The following is a 12,253-nucleotide window of genomic DNA, read 5'->3' as shown; positions in this document are numbered from 1 at the left end:
TTAGAAGGAGTGCAGATTCCACAAACCAAATCTGTTTGTAAAACAAGGGTATTAGATTCTGAGCGTGTGTTTCTTTCTCTCTGGTAAGCTAAGTGGTAGTAAAAATTTTTCATTGAAAAATACCACTGCCAGCTTCTCAAATTAGTTGACCACACAAATCCAGGAAGATATTTCAAAAAGAGGCTGTCAACCCATGTTGTGGAATTGTTACAGTTGCTACCATGTGTTATGGCCTGAATTGTGTCCCACCCCCAACAAATTCATACATTGACCCAATTGCAGACAAAAAAAAAATTTTGTCCTTAAGAATATAATCTATTTTATAAAATCTTTCGAGTTTTGTCGCTTGTTTTTTTTTTCCCACTCATTCAATAAAAATTTGAAGCCTATCTTCTGTCAGGAACTGTGTAAAATCCTAGGGGATAATGGAAAGTAAGACTAATATATAATCACTGATTCATTTAATAGTAATGAAGAAGCAGCTTACAATGTGCTTGTGTCCCTCAAAATTAAAATGCCAGGGCTTTAATTGGCTATGTGGCCTTGAACATATAACTAAAGTTCTCTATGCTTCAGTAAGTATCCTTATTTTTTTGAATTAGAAACTAGGACCTATTTTATAGCAGGATTTTCTCTTTAACAGATTAAATAAAATAGCACATGCACAATATCTGGCATTGGTAAGCACTCCATAAATGTTATTTATTATTATTGTGCTTGTTATTATTTCTATAATAATATAGATTTACTCTACATCTAACAGAAATTCCAAAGGAGAAATCATAAACTACCCCACAGTTTTTTAATCCCTCCTTATCCGTTTTAGAAACATACAAGTGTTCAAGGAGATTTGTGAGGAGATTTCCTGGAGGGAACGGCTCCCTGAGGGGTCCCCTCTCTGCTTCAGAGGGGTGACAGGTTGCCCCATGAGAAGCAGGAAGAACAGGGAGGACCGGTGTTTCTTCCTTCTCTTTAGCCTAAAGAGGGCAGGCTTCCAGGGAACCACTCGGAGAGTTTGTAATTTGTTGCCTGCAATTGAGAGACGCTGTGACGTGAGGTGATGTGATGTGATGTGAGGTGATGTGATGTGATATGATGTGATGGCATTCACCTGATACAGGCCCTGTAGAGGGAAAGGTAGAGAAAAGCATTTGGGAAGTAACTACACTCCCACAAGTGGCATGGACAAGGAGTGAGAGATTGTTCCTTACAGACTAAATGTAGGCTAAAAGGGAAATGTGTGCCTGGAGCCATTTCAAATACTGCTAAGATGGCAACCTGGGAACGTGATGGGAGCTTCAACAGTGAGAAGGTATGTACAAAATATGCTCCTAGAGACTCTGGCTGAGGGAGTAGTGGCTTGCCAAAGAGAAGGCCACTAGACAAAGATCAATGCTTAAACATCTAGAGCCAGAGAATAAGCTAGTTCCTGCCAGGCTCAGTGATCAGTCAAGAAAGAACTTGGCAGTCCTGCCCCCTGTTCTCCCCTAATCCATCCCTGATGTGGTCTGACACAGAGGGCACAGAGTGAAAACATCACAGTGATGCCTCACACCCCCTTTCCCACCCAAGGCATTCGGCCAACCAACTGCAGATGCCAGAAGGCACAGGAAGAGAAGGTGCAAGTGTAATTTTGATGGAAGAGTGAAATGTTAATACAGATCTTTGAATACCAGATTTATGACTTGACAGAGCATTTTGTACCTTAAAATAACCATAACCGTGTGCTTACTTTTTATTACCCTTACTAAGAATGGGTCTGCTCAGTTTTCATCTATTGACAAGAGAAATGTCTTCTTGGTGAGTAAATTGTAAAGGAGCAGTCAGAGACAAACTTTTCATTATGGTTGCAGGCCAACCATGATGTTTCTTCAATGCACCCTCTACACGATTATCAAAAACTCCATGCCAGGCACTGTGCTAAGTACCACATTACTACTATTAATCAATATTGAGGGATGTCTATGAGCATGGCACTCTACCAACTTCTTTACATAAAAAAAATCTCAATTACTCCTCACAACAACTTTTTTTTGAGAGAGAGAGAGAGAGCAGGAGAAGGACAGAGGGAGAGGGAGAATCTTAAGCAGGCTTCATGCCGCCCAGCATGGAGCCCATTGCAGGGCTCGCTCCCATGAGCCTGGGATCATGACCTGAGTCAAAGTCAAGAGTCGGATGCTTCACCGACTGAGCCACCCAGACACCCCAAATCCTTACAACTTTTAGGAAAGATGTACCACTATCGCACCCATTTATCTGATTAGGACGGTGAAGTACAGACATCAGGTTAAGCAATTTTCACGGGATCACCTAGTAAATTAAGTGGTCAGCCAGGATTTTATTTCATTTCCCTGACAGTGTCATTTATATCTTTACTGTTTTCCATACATGTCATTTTCTATTTACTATTAAAGTTTTCTTATTCAGAAAGATTCGTTTTAATTTACTGGACAGCTCCCTTGCCTATTGTCTACATTTTAGTAATAATTTTCTAGCAATTTCCCATCATGGGTCTAGAAGTAGGCCCATAAAACTTGATTCCATTTTATCAAGGGGCACAATGCTCCAATAAGCAAATTTGAGTCTAGGTTGTAATAAACCCTTGGTGGATTTTTAAAAGACAAGTTTAAAGTTAACTGTCAAGGGAATTCTATTCCATCTAAAATTGAAGCAAATGATGGGGCACCTGGGTGGCTCAGTTGGTTGAGCATCTGACTCTTGATTTCGGCTCAGGTCATGATCACAGGGTTGTGGGATTGAGCACTGCATCGGGCTCCATGTTGAGTGTGGAGCCTGCTTAAGATTCTCTGTCTCTCCTTCTGCCCCTCTCCCCCTCTCACACTCTCTCTCTTTCTAAAATAAAATTAATAAAATTAAATTAAATTAATAAAATAGAAGCAAATGAAAGAGTTTTCTCTGACTCATAGGCATGTGTTGTATAGGGTTCAAACAAGGAATTTGGACTTCATTTAATAACAATTAGGACAGCTGAGTAAACATATATCTTTTTTAAGTTTATTTATTTTGAGACAGAGAGAGAGAGAGAGAGACAGAGAGAGACAGGACAAGTGGGGGAGGGGCAGAGAGAGAGAGAGAGAGAGAAAGAATCCCAAGCAAGCTCCATGCTGCCAGCATGGAACTCAATGTGGGGCTTGAACTCAAACTGTGACATCATGACATGAGCCAAAATGAAGAGTTGGACATTTACTGACTTAGCCACCCAGGCGCCCCTGAGTAAATATTTATTGAATGGAAACCACAGGACCCATGACTTACATATGCCATGTGAGTAAATGACTTTATATCACTATACAATCACTGTATGCCAGATATGATCACTATATAAAATAATCCCAAAAGGCAGATATAGAGAAACATGTTTCCAAGAAAAACACAGTTGGTAGGATTAGAGTTCAGTAGTAATTCCCTCACATTAATAACATACAGCTCTCCTACCCAAACGACAAGCTGGGCACCTTCAATTGTGTATTCAAATAGCGAATCGTAACCTTCATGACTGGCTGGCTGTGCCATTAATAATGAAAAAATATGTTTGGGTTATACAAATATGTCCCACTTACATTTTTAGGACTGAAGGAAGAGTTCTTTTTATGTAATACAAAGAATGAAAGCTAAAAACATGACTTAAACATTTAGTTTCAGGAATGAAAGACTAAGCAGAAGAATAATTCATGAATTCATAAAACATCCATTCCTATCGCAGCTGGTATTGGGCCATCAATAAATTAGAGAAGTAATATGTTTACTTATTTGTTACAGTTTTATTAAATTACTAAAATTATGTGCCTACCACTTGGAGTACAACCTTTTATTATTGTTTTCTGCTATAGATTTTCATTTAGCCTCCGGATAGAATCCATATTCACAAAGTGCTTTGTAGTCATTTTGAACTTCCTTTTAGTGGCAGCGCTCTAAGGCTGCCTACAATATTGGATAAGAAACCAATTCTCTGGCTTTAAAGAAGGCTCATGAAAGCCAGGGGAGAGAACTATAGCCAAGAATGTTTTTGCATTATTTTTTTTTTCCTGTGCTCACAAAATCTGAAATCCATATCTTGTCCAATTAAAAACAAAACAAAACAAAACAAAACAAAACAAAACAAAAAGCTCTATTTTGTTAGGTCAGTACTTTTAAAATTATTTGTAATGGCTTAAAGCAAAGAGCTTTAAATATGCTTCAGTATTGTAAATATGAAGTCAATGGTCTGGATTCTATGATCAGCAGTTTCTTGACTCATTTTCTCTGATGTTTTTCAAAACATGATGTTACATGCTCAGTCCCCTTAGGACTAGTAGACAAAGCAGATGGCAGCCCCCTTAGGAAACTGCCTTCATTTATTTAATAATTTGGATGATATTCATGCTGCTATATTGAAACACTGATCAAAGCAGATGTGTCCACAAAGTTCTCTACCAAGGAACAAGCCTGCCTTGCTAGCAGCCAAAGTTCATCACATCCAGTTGCTAAGCAAAGGAAAAGGGAAAGCAATCTCTGTTTTCAGAGATTCTCAAAGCCGGACTTCTTTTGCTCAGGCTCTGTTGCAGATCTTCTAGAACTGACTAATGGAAGCCCACTACAGGCATCATCCCGGGGTCTTTGCAAAACACTGAATAGGAGTAATATCTGGGAAGGTGTTCAGGATCCTCTGTCTCCTTCATTTTACATGTGAGGAATATGAAGCTCAGACATAGCTATTTTCCTGACTCTTCTCTGTTTTTCTATAGTGTCATGAAACACTGAAGAATTCACATGGACTACTTTCCTTTACCAATTTGTAATATCATTCACTCTTAACACTGAAACTTAATTCATACTGTAAATTACTGAAAGGAAGTTGTTCTGGGGCACTTGGGTGCCCTGGGTTGTTCTGGGCTCAGTCCGTTGAGCATCCGAGTCTTGATTTCGGCTCAGGTCATGATCCCAGGGTTGTGGGATCGAGCCCCAGCCCCCCTTGGGCTCAGTGTTGAGTATGGAGCCTGCTTAAGATTCTCTCTCTCTCTCCCTCTGTCTTTCTCTCACTCTGTCTCTTTCCCTCTCTCTTTCTCCCTCTATCCCTCTCCCCTGCTTGTATTCTCTTTCACTCTCTCTCTCTCTCTCTCTCTCTCAAATAAAAAATAAAAAGAAATAAAGTTGTTTATTCCTGCCACCTACTATTAGTTTATACAGGTAGATTCCCTTTTTTTTTAAGTCAGATTAATTACACTTACGTAACAGTTTATAGGTCTTAGTGTCACAGGCAGTTAAAACATTTTTTTGAAAAAATAAAACAAAACATTTTTTTTTGCATTGCCTTCATTCAAAGATAGTTTGAATAAATAATCTCACAGAATAAATTCAAGTCAGTATCCACCATAGTCCTAAATGGCTTTACATGTCTCCCACTACAGTGTTAACAAAGAAGCGGTTTGGATTCTGGCCATAGAAAAGTTCAAATCATTGTAATTATTGGAGAGGCAGGGTTGTGGATGATTTGGCCATGGGCTGAAGGACAGCATAATAAACTTTATTTACTCAAATCCAGTCCCTTCCAAGAAGAAACTTGTTTCAGTTTCTTTGGCAAGATTGCAAGGTTGGTTTTGTTTTTGTTTTGAAATAAATTAATAAATATGAGACACAGTGATTTCATATTGTACATGAATGAGTACAATAGTAAAAAGGATGCATGACCTGGTTTTCTCTGGTTTCTGCTTACAAAGCAGCATGTAGTACCATATATTAATTAGTATACACCACTTTAAAAGTGAAATACCACAGGAATCATTTTTCTCCTAGAGTTTGAATACTAGCAGTAAACATAGACTCCTGTGATGTAAATACTAATATGTAAACATGAATATCTTATAAATGCTTTGTAGAATAAATAAATTATGACAGTCTCACTAACATATAAGTCAACGTAGTGTGGAATGCAGTGTATATTAGATCCATATTAACAAACCATAATGAGAATGTATAATAAAAAAAAAAGTAGCATTTGAAGTTGATTCTGGCCCAGGCCAATAAGCATGGAATATGATTATAAAAGAATGAGATGGATTTGTTTTTAATAGAAAGAAAGAAAGAAAGAAAGAAAGAAAGGGAGGGAGGGAGGAAGGAAGGAAGGAAGGAAGAAAAGGAAAGGAAAGAAAAGGAAGAAAGAAAGAAAAGAAAGAAAGGTAGATAGATAGATAGATAGTTTGGTCCTTCAGACTACAGGCAGCCTCTACTTCCTAATGACTGAAATTTTTATAACTAACAGAAATCAGTTAAAAATTCCATACTATCAACTTGGACTACTGTATTTTTTTTAAATAAGTAGGGGGTATTTATCTTATTATTTGTTTTGACTATTAATTTAAATTGGTTGTTTTAGACATCTCCATTTGTGGAGTAGAGTTGTCTTGTTCACAGGAATAATACAAGCAGAGCTGGTCAAAACTGGCATTTGCTCATATCCACAAGCCCAGTAATAGCTACCATAGAAATAGACCGTGAGGCTGCCTCCCCACACGCTGTGAGCCAGACTTCCAGGCTTGGGTTGGCCTCCCAACCTCCTCCTGCTCTTCAGCCTTCTCTCCTGGTCTCTAACACAGGCACCAGCGTCTATCTTTGGCACTCCTCAGACTGTGGTTTGTTGTTAAAAGGCAAACGAAGGAAAGAGGAGGAGGAAATGAATCGAGGGAAATAGGAAAGGGCAGAGGTGAGGAAAGAGTACCCACAAAGAAAAGAAAATTGTTTCTTTGTGTATCTGGTACAGTCTCTTAAGGTGATTCTAAAAATGAAGCTCCAAAGTTCAAAGCAGAGATGGAGATAGAGAATGAACTTCCTGTCCACCCCTGCTTTCTCCTCCACCCTACTCGGACTGGCTCAGGCCTTTACCTCTAACTTGGCTGCCTCTCCCCATGCCTGGATCCCCAAACTGCAACCCAGATTGACAAAATGACATATTTAAGACCACACAGCTGGTCATCTGTGCCAGAATATAGACTCAGGGGCTCTGGGCTCAGTATGGATGTCACATCCAGGGCCAAAATGATTCTCTCTTCCTAGAATCTAAAAATAGGGACACAGAGATTTCATTAGCTGTATGAAAACTTGAACTAAAAGACCAGATGGACCTGGGAATTAAGCCTAAGTAGCCAATCTGTAAAAAGAAAAGACTGAAGCCAATATACATCCAAGACAAAGGATGTGTGTGTGTCTGTGTGCACGTGTGTATATGTAGGACAGAGATAGAGACAGAGCTAACGATAAAGACAGAAAGAGACAGGGAGACAGAAAGAGGCTTGATTATTTTCTCCTTTTCAGTTCCAGGGAGGACTAGCTGTACTTCCTGCATTTGGAACTTATAAAAGCCCCTGTATTTTTAATCATCCCCATCCCTTCTTGACTTTAGGTAATGTCAAAAGGTAATATGAGGCACATTAAAATTTTTGAGGGTTTATTTTGAGCAAAAGTCGATTCCAAACGGGGTTAGAAGCACTCTGCCAACAGGAACCAGGGGAAGGACTTACCGCAGAGAAAATGTGGAAGCAAAGAAAGGAAATTAGTAGATGGGCTATAGCTTAGAGTCTAGTTGGCTGTTTGTGATTGGTTGTCCTTAGCATTTTGATTTTGTAATCTGGAGGCATTTACAGGCTCAGCATTTGGTTTGCTTCTGTAAGCCATCACGGTGCGAGATCGACATCAGTCTAATGGCCTCCTTGTTTAGTTCATTTAATAGTGGATTGCTTCTTGTTACTTAGCTATCGGCCTTCTACCAGCTAAAAAGTGAGCAACTTTGTGGGGAAGAAGAAGAAGAAGAAAACTGTACTCTGGCCACTACATTAGTACATTTTATTAGTCCAAATAATCTTTTGTTTGAATCAATTGCAGATTTTTCCCTGGGAGGGCCAGCATCCACCCAGTGGCTGGTTTAGTAGTCTTAACACACACAGCATTGCCAATCTGAGTGTCCTGGAGAACAGAGAGATATAGTCGCTTCTTCTCGGGGCAAATGTTTAATCAAAAACATCCTGAAACCCTGCCATTCCAGTTAGCCATCAGCATTCTTCGCTTTCAGCCAGGTCACATTTCTTCCCAAAGATGTTGGTTGGATTACAATACAAAGCTGATATTTCTGGGTAACATTTGCTATGACTATAAACTGGAAAAAAAGTCTAATGTAGATTTTACATCAGAACTTGTTTGCTTGCTTTTTCTCTTTTCTGTCTTTCTTTTTCTTTTCCATATATCATTCTTTTATTTACTTATTTATTTACTTATTTTAAGTTTATTAATTTTGAGAGAGAGAGAGAGAGCAAGCATGTGAGCGGGGAGGGGCAGAGAGCTTGGGAGAGAGAGGATGCCACGCAGGCTCTGCACTGTCAGTGCAGACCATGATGCAGGCTCGAACCTATGGACCATGAAGCTATGACCCGAGCCGAAGTCAAGAGTCAGACACTTAACCGACTGAGCCACCCAGGTGCTCTTCAGCAAATCATTATTTTAACCATTTTTATTACCTTCATACACACACAAAAAGATTTTGACAATGGGAAGGCATACTGAAGCTGTCTTCAACTACGCTGAATTTGGTTTCACAAATGAGTGATTATTATCCTAAAAGGAAAGGAAATTTCTGAATAAAGGAACATAAAAACACATAAGCACATTTTCTAAATGGAATTTTTTATTACTGAAAATAATAGTGAATTCCAGAGTACTTGTGTTTAGAATCTCAGTGTATACTTTACCAGGTAAGGAGATGAGACTAATGAGTGAGCTTCTCTCATACAGAAAACTGACTAACCCATACTTTAATACTGGGATATTATCTTAGTCAAATGTTAAAAGTTAGTGGAGTCCCTCCAGTGTCTAACTTCCTTTTTATATCATCAGCTCTCCTTTTAAGTCCTTTCTGACACTTAGTCAAATGATTATATATAATAATAAGAGTTATGAAATAACAATTTAAAATCTCAAAAAAGATAGTCACACAAAGATACCTACTGAAAAAATCATTAGGTAGATTGGACAGATAACAAGAAAATAGTTTCCCATAAATAAGGTTATTAGGTAGTTCAAGTACATTACAAAACTCTGAAAAGAATCATAAACGTCGCTGATTGAATCTAAGATCCTAAAGAAACACCTACTGTATCTCAAGCCCAGAAAAGATGCATAATAGTAGTGAAACCCCCTTTTGGAGGATCTGAGACACCTTATCATGGTGTCTCTTATTTCATAACAGTGTTTTTCCACTGCCCCTTACTTGTGAATGAAGTTTGAAATTATTTCACACTCTAGAATAATTGCAAACAGACCCGACCAGGGTGTCAAAGATTGGCAGTCATTACAGCGCTGTGCTTTGCCATTTTTTGCTGTGGCTCTATCATCAGCTCACTGCCAAAGCACCTTTACCAACTGAAGCCCAAAACCATGGCAGAGGGGACTTCATCTTTTCAAAGTAGGAAGCAGGAAGTTAAACAGTTAACCACAGTAAGACTTGGGTGTGACGGAATCTTCAAAACGAAAGTCTATCAGGCCACTAAAAAAATTAACGTGTTTTTCCTTGGTGTTCTTTACCAGGTTACTTGAGTATAACCAAAAAGTTTGGGACTGACCATCAATGAGGAACCTCACTAAAATGCTCTCTGCGTGACTGTCTTTGAAATGACAACGTATTGGGAAGGTCAGGAAGATGGCGGCGTAGGAGGACGCTGGGCTCACCGCGCGTCCTGCTGATCACTTAGATTCCACCTACACCTGCCTAAATAACCCAGAAAACCGCCAGAGGATTAGCAGAACGGAGTTGCCGGAGGCAAGCACAGACGAGAGGCCCACGGAAGAGGGTAGGAAGGACGGCGAGGCGGTGCGCGCTCCACAGACTGGCGGGAGGGAGCCGGGGCGAAGGGGCGGCTCGCCGGCCAAGCAGAGCCCCCTAGTCTGGCTGGCAAAAGCGGAGGGGTCAGACGGACGGAGTGTGTTCCAACAGCAAGCGAGACTTAGCGTCTGGGAGGTCATAAGTTAACAGCTCTGCTCGGAAAGCGGGAAGGCTGGAGGACAAAGGAAGGGAGAGCTGCTGAGCCCCCGGACGACAGAGCTCAGTTTGGTGGGGAACAAAGGCGCTCGCCAGCGCCATCTCCCCCGCCCATCCCCCAGCCAAAATCCCAAAGGGAACCAGTTCCTGCCAGGGAACTTGCTCGCTCTGCGCAAACACCCAACTCTGTGCTTCTGCGGAGCCAAACCTCCGGCAGCGGATCTGACTCCCTCCCGCTGCCACAGGGCCCCTCCTGAAGTGGATCACCTAAGGAGAAGCGAGCTAAGCCTGCCCCTCCTGCCCCTGTGCACCTTGCCTACCCACCCCAGCTAATACGCCAGATCCCCAGCATCACAAGCCTGGCAGTGTGCAAGTAGCCCAGACGGGCCACGCCACCCCACAGTGAATCCCGCCCCTAGGAGAGGGGAAGAGAAGGCACACACCAGTCTGACTGTGGCCCCAGCGGTGGGCTGGGGGCAGACATCAGGAGTGACTGCGGCCCCGCCCACCAACTCCAGTTATACAACACAGCACAGGGGAAGTGCCCTGCAGGTCCTCACCACTCCAGGGACTATCCAAAATGACCAAATGGAAGAATTCCCCTCAGAAGAATCTCCAGGAAATAACAACAGCTAATGAGCTGATCAAAAAGGATTTAAATAATATAACAGAAAGTGAATTTAGAATAATAGTCATAAAATTAATCGCTGGGCTTGAAAACAGTATAGAGGACAGCAGAGAATCTCTTGCTACAGAGATCAAGGGACTAAGGAACAGTCACGAGGAGCTGAAAAGCGCTTTAAACGAAATGCAAAACAAAATGGAAACGACGACAACTCGGATTGAAGAGGCAGAGGAGAGAATAGGTGAACTAGAAGATAAAGTTATGGAAAAAGAGGAAGCTGAGAGAAAGAGAGATAATAAAATCCAGGAGTATGAGGGGAAAATTAGAGAACTAAGTGATACACTAAAAAGAAATAATATACGCATAATTGGTATCCCAGAGGAGGAAGAGAGAGGGAAAGGTGCTGAAGGGGTACTTGAAGAAATCATAGCTGAGAACTTCCTGGATCTGGGGAAGGAAAAAGGCATTGAAATCCAAGAGGCACAGAGAACTCCCTTCAGACGTAACTTGAATCGATCTTCTGCACGACATATCATAGTGAAACTGGCAAAATACAAGGATAAAGAGAAAATTCTGAAAGCAGCAAGGGATAAACATGCCCTCACATATAAAGGGAGACCTATAAGACTCGTGACTGATCTCTCTTTTGAAACTTGGCAGGCCAGAAAGAATTGGCATGATATCTTCAGTGTGCTAAACAGAAAAAATATGCAGCTGAGAATCTTTTATCCAGCAAGTCTGTCATTTAGAATAGAAGGAGAGATAAAGGTCTTCCCAAACAAACAAAAACTGAAGGAATTTGTCACCACTAAACCAGCCCTACAAGAGATCCTAAGGGGGATCCTGTGAGACAAAGTACCAGAGACATCACTACAGGCATAAAACATACAGACATCACAATGACTCTAAACCCGTATCTTTCTATAATAACACTGAATGTAAATGGATTAAATGCGCCAACCAAAAGACATAGGGTATCAGAATGGATAAAAAAACAAGACCCATCTATTTGCTGTCTACAAGAGGCTCATTTTAGACCTGAGGACACCTTTAGATTGAGAGTGAGGGGGGGCGCCTGGGTGGCTCAGTCGGTTGAGCGTCCGACTTCGGCTCAGGTCACGATCTCGCGGTCCGTGGGTTCGAGCCCCGCATCGGGCTCTGGGCTGATGGCTCAGAGCCTGGAGCCTACTTCCGATTCTGTGTCTCCCTCTCTCTCTCTGCCCCTCCCCTGTTCATGCTCTGTCTCTCTCTGTCTCAAAAATAAATAAATGTTAAAAAAAAAATTAAAAAAAAAAAAGAGAGTGAGGGGATGGAGAACTATTTATCATGCTACTGGAAGCCAAAAGACAGCTGGAGTAGCCATACTTATATCAGACAAACTAGACTTTAAATTAAAGGCTGTAACAAGAGATGAAGAAGGGCATTATATAATAATTACAGGGTCTATCCATCAGGAAGAGCTAACAATTATAAATGTCTATGCGCTGAATACTGGAGCCCCCAAATATATAAAACAATTACTCATAAACATAAGCAACCTTATTGATAAGAATGTGGTAATTGCTGGGGACTTTAACACCCCACTTACAGAAATGGATAGATCATCT

This window comes from Lynx rufus, unplaced genomic scaffold (genome assembly GCF_022079265.1).
Source record: "Lynx rufus isolate CCGP_SWC_20201006 ecotype Redwood Valley unplaced genomic scaffold, mLynRuf1.p SCAF_4, whole genome shotgun sequence".
Classification (NCBI taxonomy): Eukaryota; Metazoa; Chordata; class Mammalia; order Carnivora; family Felidae; genus Lynx; species Lynx rufus.
This window is presented reverse-complemented; position numbering follows the sequence as displayed.